Source organism: Amblyraja radiata, chromosome 18 (genome assembly GCF_010909765.2).
Source record: "Amblyraja radiata isolate CabotCenter1 chromosome 18, sAmbRad1.1.pri, whole genome shotgun sequence".
Classification (NCBI taxonomy): Eukaryota; Metazoa; Chordata; class Chondrichthyes; order Rajiformes; family Rajidae; genus Amblyraja; species Amblyraja radiata.
The window spans coordinates 29629838-29645664 of record NC_045973.1 but is presented as its reverse complement, the minus strand read 5'-3'; the positions used below and the strand labels follow the sequence as shown (position 1 = coordinate 29645664).

General features: G+C 45.1%; 1 protein-coding gene across 1 annotated transcript in view; it reads left to right on the top strand.

Moving 5' to 3' along the window:
* LOC116983311 (mitochondrial carnitine/acylcarnitine carrier protein-like) overlaps positions 1-15827 on the top strand; it is a 204718-nt gene that overhangs the window by 176142 nt on the left and 12749 nt on the right. The window lies entirely within an intron of this gene.

Here is a 15827-nt window from a genome sequence, read left to right as displayed (position 1 = left end):
TAAAAAGGTACGGTATGGGTTGGACTACTTTCTAACAGGAAGCCTAAGGAAGAAGAAATACAAGGACTTAAGTACAGCTAACATGATTAGAAAGAAAACACAAGGCTGCATAAGAAGATCAAGGCTGCCCGTCAAGGCTTTATTCTGTAATCGTTTCCTTGTATGGATAGAATTGGTACCGTGGAAACCAAAGATCCTATAGCAAGCAAGATAGTCCACTCGACGAAAAAGACGTAGTATGGTCATGGGCAAAATCATGGGTAGTTTTCGGCCCCATTTCCGTAACCGGCTTCCGTCTCCGCACCAAAGATCCCATAGCGGAGCAAAGATACTAGTACGGAGACGGAAGCCGGTTACGGAAACATCCTCGTAAAAATAAAAGTTCTTTGGTAAAAATCTTCTCCTCATTTTCAGAATTATAATTTATTAACACAAACTGTTCCCCCGCAACGTTGATTACACTGCGTGTCGGGTCGGGTCGGGTTACTGAAATGGATGAAAAAAAGGCCCACGTTCCGCTCCGTTGCGTACTACACATCAGCCCATTGCATTTAGCAGGAGAGGTCTATCTTGCTCCGCTCTAGGATTCTTGGTGGAAACTGGTGGGGAAAGAGCTGCTAGGTCAGATACAGGTGACCCCTGCGTGGTTGGGATGGGGTGCAGGAGTGATGCATTCTCTGCGTACAGTTTGTATCCTGAATTTTTCGTAACTTGAAGCTGTGTCATCTGCACATGCATCAAGAAATGCCAGCTGAAAAAATAATTTCAGTCTGAAGAAAGGTCGCGACCCGAAACGTCACCCATTGCTTTTCTCCAGAGATGCTGCCTGTCCCGCTGAGTTACTCCAGCATTTTGTGTCTACCTGAAAAATAATTGTTCATGTGAAAAAAGTAAATACATTTTCTAAGAATGCTGAGAGTGAATTTTTATTCTACATCCCAGGTTGTTTTGGTAGTAATTTGTGAATTCCATAAGGACAAATTTCTGTTACCCATAGTCATAACGCGGGGTCATCCTGTAGTTAAGATATTGCGGAACATGTTGGAAGTTGTTTCAGGCCAAGTTAGAAATTAGGTTCACACAAGGATTTGTTTTTGTTTTGGAACATCCTTAATGTGGGGAAAATGTTCCAAGATACAATTTGCAGAGTTTAATCAGACAAAAACACCTTGCACATCTTTGGCTGCTTGTTGATATTAATGCAGGAATTAAATTAACAAAGTATTAAATTGAATTGCAATTAATAATGTGGGTGCCTGGCAAAGTTGCCAGGGTTGTGGTGGTTGCAGATTGTGATATTTAGGAGGCTTTAAGATAGGCATCGTTATTCAGAGAATGGAGGGATATGGATCATATGCAGGCAGATGGGATTAGTTTATCTTGGCAGCAAACATTGTGGGATGAAGGGCCATTTCCTGCGCTGCATTGTTCTATGTTCCAGTATTACTTATTGAAGTATAATACTGATTGTTATCTTGTTACCAGTTAAATATTAGAAATGCTGCACAAAAAGGAAAAAGAGAGGAAAAAAACGTGGTAAACTACAGGACTGTTTGGAGTCTGTAGACTGGGCAATGTTCAGGGACTCGGCAACGGACCTGACCGAATACGCCATAGTCGTTACAGACTTCATAAAGAAATGTGTGGAGGACTGCATCCCAACAAAAACCTTCCAAGTGTTTCCCAATCAGAAGCCTTGTATGAACTTTGAGATCCACACTCTTCTGAAGACCAGACATCGGGCATTCATGTCTGATGATAGTGGTCTACAAGAAGTCCAGATTCGACCTTGGTAAGGCCATCAAAAAGGCGAAAAGGGACTTCTGCTCTAAACTGGAGGATGAGACAGATGTTCGGAAGCTTGAATGCAATCACCTCCTACAAGGTGAGATCAGGAGGCAGCTCGAATGTCGACGAAACATCACTCCCTGACGAGCTCAATGCGTTTTACGCACGCTTTGATAGGGAGAACGCTGATGTGCCTTCTCGAGCTCCCATTCGCCGTGATGGTATTTCAGTCAGTCACAGAGGCCGACGTCAGAAAATCCTTCAGAGGGATGAACCCTCGGAAAGCTCCTGGACCTGATGGCATACCCGGTCGTGTTCTAAAAACCTGTGTGGACCAACTGGCTGGAGTTTTTACGGACATTTTCAACCTCTCATGTCTGAGGTCTGAGGTTCCCACCTGCTTTAAAAGGGCATCAATTATACCCAAGAAGAGTAAGGTGACGTGCCTCAATGACTATCGACCAGTGGCACTAACGTCTGTGGTGATGAGGTGCTTTGAGAGGTTGATCATGGTGCAAATCATCTCCTACCTTGACAAAAACCTGGACCCTCTGAAGTTCGCTTACTGCCACAACGGATAACGGTGGCTGCGATCTCGCTGGCCCTCCACTCCACTCTGGACCACTTGGACAACAAAAACTCATATGTCATGCTGTTATTTATTGATTACAGCTCGGCATTTAATACAATCATCCCCTCCAAGCTGGTTACCAAACTCGCAGAACTGGGTCTCTGCGCATCCCTCTGCAATTGGATCCTCAACTTCCTCATTCACAGACCACAGTCAGTTCGTATTGGTGGAAATGTGTCAGCCTCGATAACAATCAGCACGGGAGCACCTCGAGGCTGCGTGCTTAGCCCCCTGCTGTACTAACTCTATACTCATGACTGCGTAGCCGGTCATAGTGCGAACTTCATCATCAAGTTCGCTGACGATACCACTGTTGTGGGACGTATCACTGATGGGGATGAGTCATAGCACAGAAGTGGGATCGACCGATTGACCAAATGGTGCCAGCACAATAACCTGGCTCTCAACACCAGCAAAACCAAAGAACTGATTGTGGACTTTGGAAGGGGTAGGATGGGGACCCATAGTCCCGTTTATATTAATGGGTCGATGGTGGAAAGGGTCAAGAGCTTTAAATTCCTGGGCGTGCATATCTCTGAAGATCTTTCCTGGTCCGAGAACACTGATGCAATCATAAAGAAAGCACATCAGCGCCTCTACTTCCTGAGAAGATTACGGAGAGTCGGTATGTCAAGGAGGACTCTCTAACTTCTACAGGTGCACAGTAGAGAGCATGCTGACTGGTTGCATCGTGGCTTGGTTCGGAAACTTCAGCGCCCAGGAGCGGAAAAGACTACAGAAAGTAGTAAACACTGCCGAGTCCATCATCGGCTCTGACCTCCCTTCCATCGAGGGGATCTATCACAGTCGCTGCCTCAAAAAGGCTGGCAGCATCATCAAGGACCCACGGCATCCGGGCCATACACTCAACTCCCCACTACCTTCAGGTAGAAGGTACAGGAGCCTGAAGACTGCAATGACCAGGTTCAGGAATAGCTGCTTCCCCACAGCCATCAGGCTATTAAACTCGGCTCGGACAAAATTCTGAACATTAATAGCCCATAATCTGTTTATATGCACTTTATCAGATTATTTATTCATGTGTGTATATATTTATACAATGGTGTATGGACACACTGATCTGTTCTGTATTCGTGCCTACTATGTTCTGGTGTGCTAAAGGAAGGCAAGAATTTCATTGTCCTATCAGGGACACATGACAATAAACTCTCTTGAACTTGAACTTCACATATCCACCGGGTGGCGCCGTGAGTGGCAGCCTTGCCAGCAGCTCGTTTTTTTAATTTTGAATGTGTCTAAATGTATGTTCTAATGTTTCTCAGTAGGTTTGATGTGGGTGGGGGGGGGGGGGGGGTTAGGGAGAAACCGTTTCCAGTCACTTACCTCGACAGAGATGCAACTTTTTTCCGTGTCGCATTTTCGCCCGCCTCGAGGCATAACAACTGGTTTGGTGCGGCCTTTCCAGACCGGAGACCGGCCCAGAGACAAGCGCGGAGCCTGGGATCCTTTCCCGAGGATCGTCAGTGTTGGAGCTCCGACCGCGGGTGCCTGTTGACTTTAACATCGTGGAGCTGCGATCCTTGGCCGAGGATCGCCAGTGTTGGAGCTCCGACCACGGGGCCTGTGGACCTTAACATCTTAAAGCGGCTGATTCGGGAACTCCAAGCTGCGGAGTGTGTTCTGATCCGTCCCGACGTCGGAGTTTCGATCATCCCGACGAGAGTACCTGAACATCTGTAGCGGTGACTGCGGAGGGTTCAAGGCCCCGACCACAGGTGAACAAAGGAGGAAGATGACTGAACTTTGCCTTCCATCACAGTGAAGAATGCTGATTCCACTGTGGTGGATGTTTATGTTAAATTCTATTGTGTATTGTGTTTTTTTTACTTGTATGGTAACTCAAATATCACTGTACCTTAATTGGTACATGTGACAAGAAATGTGAACTTGAACTTGATAATGGATGCATTGCTAACTAATTATATGATAAGAGGGAACTTGCTCATTGTGTTGTTTTTGGCCAATTTCATGTTTCATTGTGTCCACTAGTAAGGTGCATAATTTTGGTGCAAACTTTCAAGCAACACAGGGACAAATAAATCTTGTCAATGTATTTAACCAAGCTGGAAGTTCTTTAAAGAAGTTTTATGCTTTGAAGTTGGCTTTTTTCTAACTGTTGATTAAGTTATTTTAGTGTGTAATGTAAGGTTGTTTCAGATCTGATGGTTCAATAAGATGGTTCAAATGAATTTCCTTTTTTTGCAAACAGTTCAGTAAAGATATGCTAGATGATTGAGGAAGTAGCCATATACAACGCCTTTGATGAGCAATGGAATTGACTACTACTACTTGTATCCATCCACCAAAATCTTTCTATAATGCAAAAACTGCGAGTTACCTCAGCAAGATCCCAAACTGGATCTTCCTTGCAGAGAACTGTACGGTCAGCCTCTCACAGCATGTGCATCTATTGACGATTGTTGTCCAATGACCCCAAAGTGAGCTTTTTGATCAACAGAGGATCTGTTGATATCACTGTCAGTAAGTTGGATTTAGGTGGAACATGTCTGAGTTGAAATCAAGAATTGGAAAAAGAAGCAATGTTTTAAGACTTTTTGTCCTTTCGCCCCACTGGAAACTGTAATCAGTAGCAATGTGACAAATGCGGCGCTCTAATAATTGGAGAAAAATATTTTGTAGGAAGAAACTTTGTAGGAAATATTTTGTAGGAAGAAACGGTTTACACCGACAATAGCACAAAATGCTGGTGTAACTCAGCGGGTCAGGCAGCATCTCTGGAGAAAAGGAATAAGTGACGTTTCGGGTCGAGGCCCTGCGTCAGTTTGGGTCTGAGAAAAGGTCTTGACCCAAAACATCACCTATTCCTTATCTCCAGATATTCTGCCTGACCCACTGAGTCACTGCAGCATTTTGTGTCTATCTTTGGAGAAAAATGTTGCTTGTGAGAATGTGCTAAATCTAGATGCGCACACTTACACTCGCAATGGAAGTCAGTGGTAATGCTTGAGAGTAAAGCTGTCCTTGATCTGTTATTGACAGCTACAGAGCAACTTTGCCCCTTTGCAGATATCCAATAATGAGTGTAAAACTTCAAGATATCTTTGAGCTAGTCAGATTGCTAATATTGTTTCCTTGCAAGGTCTGCTGTCATTGTACTGCAGTATACAGTTGAAGACTGAATACTTATCTGGCTTCTTTTTCCAGTACCTCTTTTCCAATTGAAATTAGGTGACATGCTTTGATGAAACTAGAAATCCTCTCCAACAGCATCAACTGCTGGACATTTTTAAGTATTGTGCCAATTAATGTTGATATGAGCACGTTGAAAAACTAGGAGGCCGAGTTTCAACATGTCTTTTGAAGTACAAATGTTTATATATCACTTTTTTAAAACTAATCGGAGTTGCGTTTTCAAATGTCAATCCTTGAGATTGCTCTTGCAATCTGAGCACAGACAGTTGTGGATGCTTCCTTTAATAGAATGCAAGACAGACTGTGAAGATTTTAATCATTTATGCCAGAGCTTACCAATTCAAACGCCTCTGATGGATATGGGTTCTGTGTGTCTAGACAGTGTAGAAATGGATGTCACAGAATATGAATGGAAAATATGGCTGAGTGCAATTCAAATGTGTCTTACATAATTAGTTTAAGTTTGAGATACAGCATGGAAACAAGCCTTTGGCCCAGCGAATCCATGCCAAACATTGATCACCCATTCACACTAGATCTATGTTATCCGACTTTCTCATCCACTCCCCACACAAAGGGAGCTGAGGGAATGCTCTGTGTTCTGTTTCACAGACACATGACTCACCCCCAGCTCCCCTGACTCAGCGGTCCAGCCTGAAGGTTCCTCTATCCACCGTATGGACCGTATGCAGGCATCTGGGAAAGGGAGAGTCTGCCTCATGGTCAACTCTTTGTGATGCTCAGACGTGGCAGTCCTATGTGACTTGACTATCTAACTCCTGCTCTCCGCACCTGGAAAACCTGGCTGTGAAGTGCTGTCTCTTCTACCTACCGAGGGAATTCACCTCCATCATCCTGACCGCGGTCTACATCCCACCCCAGGCTTACCCCGAGGCATTTACCACCATAGCCGGGGACTTCAACCAAGCCAACCGTAAGAAATCGCTCCCTAACTTCCACCAACTTCCACCAACATGTCTCCTGCAGCACCAGAGGACCAAACACCATCAACCACTGCTACACGACCATCATGGATGCCTATCGCTCTATCCCTTGCCCTCACTTCGGTAAATCCGACCATGCTGCGGTGCTGCTTCTTCCTGCCTACAGGCAGCAATTGAAGAGAGCACTCCCAGAGGTGAGGACAGTACAGAGCTGGTCGGGGGGGGGGGGGGGGGGGGGGGGGGGTAGGGGTAGGGTAGGGTAGGGGGGGCAGAGGAACTACTCCAGGACTGCTTGGAGTCTGTAGACTGGGCAACTGACCTGAATGAATACACCACAGTCGTTACAGACTTCATAAAGAAATGTGTGGAGGACTGCATCCCAACAAAAACCTTCCAAGTGTTTCCTAACCAGAAGCCTTGGATGAACCATGAGATCCACACTCTTCTGAAGTCCAGATCCCGGGCATTCAGGTCTGGAGATACAGAGGTGTACAAGAAGTCCAGATACGACCTTGGTAAGGCCATCAAAAAGGCCAAATGGGACTTCTGCTCCAAGCTGGAGGATGAGACGGATGTTCGGCAACTGTGGTGGGGCTTGAATGCCATCACCTCCTATAAGGCGAAATCTGGAGGCAGCTCAAATGTCAGCGAAGCATCACTCCATGACGAGCTCATTGCGTTCTACGCACGCTTTGATAGGGAGAACACTGATGTGTCGTCTCGAGCCCCCAATCGCTGTGATGTTATTTCAGTCTCAGTCACAGAGGCCGACTTCAGAAGATCCTTCAGGGGGGGGGGGGGGGGGGGGGGGGGTTGAACCCTTGGAAAGCGCCTGGACCTGATGGTATACCCGGTCTTGTTCTAAAAACCTGTGCGGACCAACTGGCTGGAGTTTTTACGGACATTTTCAACCTCACACTTCTGAGGTCTGAGGTTCGTACCTGCTTTAAAAGGGCATCAATTATACCGGTGCTCAAAAAGAGAAAGGTGACATGCCTCAATGACTATCGACCAGTGGCACTAATGTCTGTGGTGATGAAGTGCTTTGAGAGGTTGATTATGGCGCATATCAACTCCTACCTTGACAAGAACCTCGACCCACAGAAGTTCGCTTACTGCCACAACAGGTCAATGGTGGATGCGATCTCACTGGCTCTCCACTCCACTCTGGACCACTTGGACAACAAAAACTTATTTGTCAGGCTGTTATTCATAGACTACAGCTCGGCGTTTAATACCATCACCCTTGGTTACCAAGCTCTCAGATCTGGGTCTCTGCGCATCCCTCTGCAATTGGATCCAAGACTCCCTCATCCACAGACCAGTCTGTCCGTATTGGTGGAAATGTGTCATCCTCGTTAACAATCAGCACGGGAGCACTTTCAAGGCTACTTGCTCAGCCCCCTGCTGTACTCACTCTATACTCATGACTGCGTAGCCGGACATCGTGCGAACTCCATCAAGTTCGCCGACGACACCACTGTTGTGGGACGAATCACGGATGGTGATGAGTCTATAGAAGTGAGATCGACCGATTGACCAAATGGTGCCAGCATAACAACCTGGCTCTCAACACCAGCAAAACCAAGGAACTGATTGTGGACTTTGGAAGGGGTAGGATAGGGACCCACAATCCCGTTTATATCAACGGGACGATGATGGAAAGGGTCAAGAACTTCAAATTCCTGGGCATGCATATTTCCGAAGATCTTTCCTGGTTCTAGCACACTGATGCAATTGTAAAGAAGGCACATCAGCGCCTCTACTTCCTGAGAAGATTATGGAGAGTCGGTATGTCAAGGAGGACTCTCTCGAATTTCTACAGGTGCACAGTAGAGAGCATACTGACTGGTTGCATCGTGGCTTGGTTCGGTAACTTGAACGTCCAGGAGCGGAAAAGATTGCAGATAGTTGTGACCACTGCCCAGTCCATCATCGGCTCTGACCTCCCCACCATCGATGGGATCTATCGCAGTCGCTGCCTCAAAAATTCTGCCAACATCATCAAAGACCCACACCATCCTGACCACGCACTCATCTCAGTTACAGGAACCTGGAACATCCAGGTTCAGGAACAGCTGCTTCCCCACAACCATCAGGCCTTTAAACTCGCCATCAAACAAACTCTGAACAATAACAGCCTATTGCACTTTATCTGTTTATTTATTGTGTATATATATGGTCTTTGCTATATAGACACACTGAACTTTTATCTCCTGTTCTGTATTATGTTTACATATTCTGTTGTGCTGCAGCAAGCAAGAATTTCATTGTCCTATCTGGGACACATGACAATAAACTCTCTTGACATGACTTGACACTAGTTCTATGTTATCCTACTTTCTCATCCACTCCCCACACATTAGGGGTAATTTACAGAGGCCAATTAACCTACAAACCTGCATGTCTGGGATGCGGGAAGAAACCGGGGCACCTGGAGGAAATCCACGCGGTCACAGGGAGAATGTGCAAAATCGACACAGACAGCACCGGAGGTCAGGCTCGAACCCCGGTCTCTGGCTGTGTGAGGCAGTGGCTCTATCAGCTGCGCCACAGTGCCACCATTAATGTGTTGGGAATTGTTGCTTGAATGCTATTGGTATGGATGTGTACAATCTGTGTTTCTTGTTATACATGGTTAAATAGCCTTTTATTTTCACTACACATTTTTTCATGTTGCTCAGCCTAAATTCTGACCATGATACAATTGTCATCTCCAAGCTCAATTAATCCAATGTTTTCCTGTCTGGTTCAACTTTCTCTTGTCTGTCAGTGCAGCATCTGAAAACAGCGCTGTTACAATTCAAAAATATAGAAGTGCCAAAGCTAAAAAGAATACATTGCTAAAATACCATGAAAAATCTTTTCATGTTCGAGTTGATTACTTATCATGTGCAATAGTTAGTGTACAGACAAATGGTTTTGAATAAATGGACGGAAATGGTAAGGAGTCACATTTTTATAATGATGGATAATTCATATGTGTAAGAATGTGCAATATGTATACATATGCATATACACTGAAAATATGCATGACTAAAGCACAGGATCCATCGACAATAGTGATTGAAGACTGGTATTGCTGCCAAAAACCATGTCTTATATAATGTTCAGAGGAAACAGACCTTATGACAGAAGCCACAACCATTTCCTTCCATCACATCAGAGTTTTTTTTGCCAGAAAAAGCTTCAATTGGAGTTTTGTTGCACAGAAATCATCCATGAAATATATTAGTGGCTGGGCTTGATTTTCACTGTCAGGAATTAGCATTGCCATTAAAGGCAGCCCAGAGATGTTAATAGATATTTTCATGATTAAGGACTTCAGGTTATGTTAATCATGTTAATTTTGCATTCAGTTATTTCCGCTATTCTGGTTTACATGTGCATCCATTATGTAGATTTTGAACTTGGGTGAAAGCATGATCATTTTGAGTTACTTCCCCCCCATCCTCCCAAACATCCCCAATAATCAGTCTCAAGGGTCCCGACCCGAAATGTCACCTGTGTTCTTCAGAGGCACTGCCTGACCCGCTGTGTTACTACAGCGCTCTGTGCCTTCGTCTGTCTGAGATTCCTTATTTCATATAATTTGTCAATCTACCATAGTCATGCCATGATTTCATAGTTTTCCTTATTCGCATTGAAGACCTTGGATTCAGAATGTTTGATTTTTATTTGTAATTCCACAATATTGTGATTAGTATCTTTTAGAGCTCTTAATGCCATCATCAGGTCATCAATTAACCTTTCCCTATTATTATTAATAAGCAGATCTAAAATAGTCAACTTCATTGTTGGCTCCTCCACGCGTTGATCTTGAAGACATCTCTTGTACAATCAATAAATGCATTCTATACACCATTACTGTTAATTTTGTTTTCCCACTCGATATCAAAGACCCCTACCACCCATCGCATCACATATTCTCCATCCTGCCATCTGGGAAGAGGTACAGGAGCATTAGCTGCAAAACCAGCAGGATGCTCCTCAGCTTCTTCCCGCAGGCTATAAGACTGTTAAACGGACTTTGCCCCCTGCCAAAGTATCGCACACCAACCACCAACCTGGATAGAGCCACTGTCGTGCCGCTGCCGATCGGAACGCCTGTTGATGTTTAGTTGAGAGTAGTGTTAAACTTGTTCATGATATATGTATTTTTATTTCTATTTATTTATTTTTTACTGCACACTGAATGGACACTGGTTTGAGTAACGTTTTTTTGTTTCCTCTGGGTATGCGAGTACTCAGGAAAATAACAATAAAGATATACAATACAATACAATACAATATGTTAATTAACTTGTCTGTTATAAAAAGCTTGCTCTATGGGAGGTGTTTCTTGGCTTTTCAGGCCTTTATGCTGGGAGATGCAAAGCTGTGGTCTGCAGTACCACCACTGGCTGAATGATAGAATTACATGATCTGGCATTAAGAATTTATAATAGACCAGACCAGGTGCGGACCCGTTGAGTCTGTCCCCCAAGGCAATATTCCCTCACTCACCCATAGCCCCCAACTGCACAGGCATGGCTGACGGGTTCCCGTTGTGACGCCAGAGATCCCCGTTGTGACACGAGTCACGGCAACCGGACCCCAACTGCGCAGGCGCGGCCGGCAAGTGGGAATGACTGCAACGTTTTTGAAGTTCAAATTGGCAATAACCTGTAAAATATAAGATCAATGTGAACACATCTCATTCTCCCCTACTCCCCATCTCCTTTATTCTCCCTCTCCCCACCCTCCACCAACCCTCCTGCTTCCTCCCCTCACTCCCCTCTTCCCCTCCCCATCTCCATTACCTCGCCATCCCTCTTCCTACCTCAATCCTCCTCCATTCCTCATCCCCAGCACTCCCTCCCCCACCTCTTCACCCTCCCTCTACTTTCACCTCTCCTCCCCTCTCCCACACTCTCCCTCACTTCTCCCACCTTCTCCTTTCCCCTACCTTCAGTCATTCCCTCCCTCCATAACCCCTCTTCCCTCCCTACCCCCCTCTTCTCCCTCTATCCCGATGCTCCCCCACTCCTCACCTCCTCCCATCCCACCTCCCCCACTGCCCTCCTCTCCCTCTATCCCCCCCCCCCTTCTCCCCACTCTCCCTCCTCACCTCCCGCACTCTCCCTCCTCACCTCCCCCACTTTCCCCTTCTCCTTCCCTTCTCCCTCTATCCCCCACTCCTCACCTCCCCCTATCCCACCCCCCACAATGAAAATCGCAATGTTCTTTCAAATAACCTAAACACAATGTTAGCTGTTAATGAAAATGGAAGAACGATTTTTTTAGAATAAAATCAATGTAAATGAAAATCGCGATTTAAAATTTAATTTTTTAATTTTTTAATGTAAATTAAATTCGGGATCCCATTGTGACATCATTGTGACGTCGTGCGTTGCTGACGGGCAGGGCAAGTGGAAAAGTGATTTTTGTATGTTTAAAATGTGAATAACGTAAAATATTACATCAATCTGAACGAAACTTGGTACTGCACATCCCAAGACAATGGTGAGTAAGGTGGGCCAAATATTGTAGCGCTATCGTGTACCGTAGTGGATCACATACCGTAGTGGTTTCGGGATCACACGCACGCGCGCATATAAACAAACAAAATGAAAGTATATATGTATATGTGTGGGTGTGTGCGTCAATTAAAACTCTCATCTTCTGTCACACACACACACACACACACACACACACACACACACACACACACATAAATTAGACCGAGTGAGACACATTGGGTCCCTGTCACATGGTCCCCAAACACAATATTCCACCACTTACCCATAGACCCCAACTGCACAGACGTGGCTGACGGGTTCCCGTTGTGACGCGAGTCACGGCAACCCTCCCCAAATGCGCCTCGCCATCCCTCTTCCTACTTCAGTACTTCATTCTCCCTCATCCCCTGCACTACCTCTCCTCCTATTCACTCTCCATCATCTTTCCCCTCTCCTCCCCTCCCCACTCGCTCCCTCACATCTCCCTCTCTCTAATTTCCCTTACCCTCAGTCACTCCTTCCCTCCATAACCCCTCCCCTCCCTACCCCCCTTGACATTATTGTGAGGTGGAAGCTAGTGTGTTTTTTAAAACAGTTTTTTAAAATGTAAATGAGGTCCCATTGTGATGTCATTGTGAGATGGAACACTGCTGACGGGCAGTTTATGTAAATGAGATCCCATTGTGATATGGAAGATAGACCATCAATCTGAACAAAACTTGATACACCACACACCAGGACAATGCTGATTAAGGTGGGCCAAAATTGTAGTTCCAACATGTACCGTTTTGCCGTTATTTCAGGATCACACCGCAGAGACAGACAGACATAGAAACAAACTAGATGAGAGTTTTAGTAATATATATAGACTTAGTAATAGACTTAGTAATATACTAGACTGAGTGCAGACCCGTTGGGTCTGGCTGCTCCCCCAACTGTGTGCATTGGGGAGCTGATTACGCTGTTTTTAAAATGAAGCCCTGCCCCTGACGTCATTGTGGGAGCATTGTGACGTCACTGGAAGCTGGTGTTATAAAAGGTGGTTTTGGCTTTTTTTTTCTCTTTAATCATGAATAACCCGGGGGTGGGGGGGGTGAATAACCCGGGGCGGGGTGTGAATAACCTGGAGGAAAGAGGGAGGGGCGCGGGAGCCCATTTTGATTATCATTATCACTGGAAGCTCCTGGAAAAAAAGGTTGTCTGTGAGAAGCTGCGGTTACCGTTGGCAACGTCCCATTGTGATGTCATTGTGGCACTCGGCAGCTTGAGAGCCCATTGTGAGTTGTGTGCTGAGAGTGGCATTGTGACATCATCAGTGGAAAGTCCTGGAAAAAGGCTATGTGAAAACTGTTTTTTGCCTTTTTTTCAAAACTTGAATTGTCAATAACTTGTGACATCGGATTAAATCTTTCATGAACCTGATTACTGTGTGGAGGGGGAAAATGTGAGTCAGAATATGTAAAAACGTAAGTGCTACCGCGTAGAGTTTTGGCGAAGATACAAAAACACACACATACACACACACAAGACAAGACTTTCAATAATATATATAGATATTTAAATCTACCATTTGTAGATTATGTAAAATAATTATAATTTAAATTAAGACTTATACAACATGAAACAAACCTTTCAGTATAATTTGTCCATGCTGACCAAGATGCCCATCTAAGTTTGTGCCATTTGCCTGCGTTTAATCTGCCTTAACTACTTCCTCTGCAGATTATTCCATATACCATATACCCGCAGTTTATTCCTTATACGCGCCACCACGCTCTACAGATTCCTATTAAATCTTCCCCTCACATCTTAAACCTAAGCCTCTCGTTCTTGATTTTCCCACCCTGGTAGTTTTGGGTTTTTTTGTTGCACATGAAGCTGCTCTAGCTTTACAACAGTGGATTTCATGTAGTTTTGCTCGTGCTGTATCTGAGGCTTTGCCATTTTAATATCATAAACCTGTTACTGCATTGCACAAGACTTATCAAACCAGATCAGTTTGCAGTGATTGAATGTTATATTCAATCAAATTATTTGTTGTGATCTACTGGCATTCTAATCATAGTGGGATCTTAGAGTGCAGGTACATAGTTCCTTGAAAGTGACATCATCAGTCAGGGTATTTAGTATAGAAGTTGAAATGTTATGTCACAGTTGTACAGATGTTGGTGTGACTGCATTTGGATTATCCGTGAACACTACTATTGGAAAGATGGTATTAAGCTGGAAAGAGTGCACCCATTACCACCGGGTGAGTCCGTACGATGGCAACCTCGCCAACAGTCTGCCTCGTCCTTTTCTTTTGTTGTTTTTGGTCTGTTGTTAAATGTATGTTGTTAAGTGTATCTTTAGTTTTGTATATTATGTGGAGGGTGGGGGAAACTTAAAATCTCTTTCCGCGATGGAGATGCGACTTTTTCTGTATTGTATATCCGTCCGCACTGCGGCCTAACATCGTGGAGCTGGTTATCCATTTGTTGGGGATCGACTTCCGGAGCTCCAACCACGGGAGCATGCGGACTTAACATCGTGGAGCTCGCGTTCCCTTGGTTAGGGATCGACTTCGGGAGCTCCAACCGCTGGAGCTTTGATCGCCCTGATCGCAGGAGCTTTGATTGCCGGCTGCAGGAGCTCCGATCTCCACGACTGCGTTTGTTTCGACTGCCCTGACCATGGGAGAAAAGGAGGGAAGAAGATAATATGTTATGGCCTTCCATCAGTGTGCTGTGGTGGATCTTTATATATTTTTTTATATAGTTATGTGTCTTGTTGCTTTTTTGGTAGGACTATGGAAAATCAAATTCTTTGTATGTTTTTACATACTTGGCTTATAAATTAATTACAGTTACAGAAGATTTACAAGGATGTTGCCTGGACTTAGGGACCTGAGCTGTAGGGAGAGGTTAAGCAGGCTGGGATGATTCCGAGGAGTGAGGAGGGTGGAAGGTGTTCTTATAGAGATGAATAAGATCATGAAGGAAATAGATAGGGTAAATGCACAGAGTCTTTTACCGAGAGCGGGGGAATCAAGAACCAGAGGACATAGATTTAATGTCATGGGGGGAAGATTTGATAGAAACCTGAGGGATAACTTTTTCACGCAGACGGTAGTGAGCCAAATGGACAGGTGACATTGGTGGAGTCCGTGACAAAGGCTCGTGATGAAAAGGAATCAAAAATCTACAGTTTTTGCCTTGACTGCACTGATTGGAATGAGTTCAGGGAAGCAACCACAAGCCTCGATGAATATACAGACACTGTGACATCATATGTCAGCGTTTGTGAGGACAGTTGCATTCCCACTGGGACCCAGATCAGGTTCAACAACAACTACAAGCCCTGGTTTACAGCGGATAGCACCACTCTAAAGATAAGGCCTACAGGAGCGGGGATGCAGACCTCTACAGGCAGGCCAAGTAGAACCTGAGAAGAGGAATCGGAGCTGCCAAAGAAAGGTACTCTGAGAAGTTGAAGAGTAAGTTCTCAGCCATTGACTCATCTTCAGTGTGGAAGGGCTTGCAAGAAATCATCAGCTGCAAGAGGAAAGCCTTGGACAATCGTCAGCTGACCAACGACCTGAACGAGTTCTCCTGCAGGTTTGATAGACAGAAACGTAACCCCCGGTACCCCCTCCCCCCTCACTCCTCCCCCTCACTCTTCGCCAATCACCACTTCACACCTTCTTACAGCCTGACTCCAGTCTGCAAAGACTGGGCCCTCCTCTACTACCCGCCCACTCCTTGCTGTCCAACATCAGTCTGGCCACTTTTCCATCACTAACAATAGAAA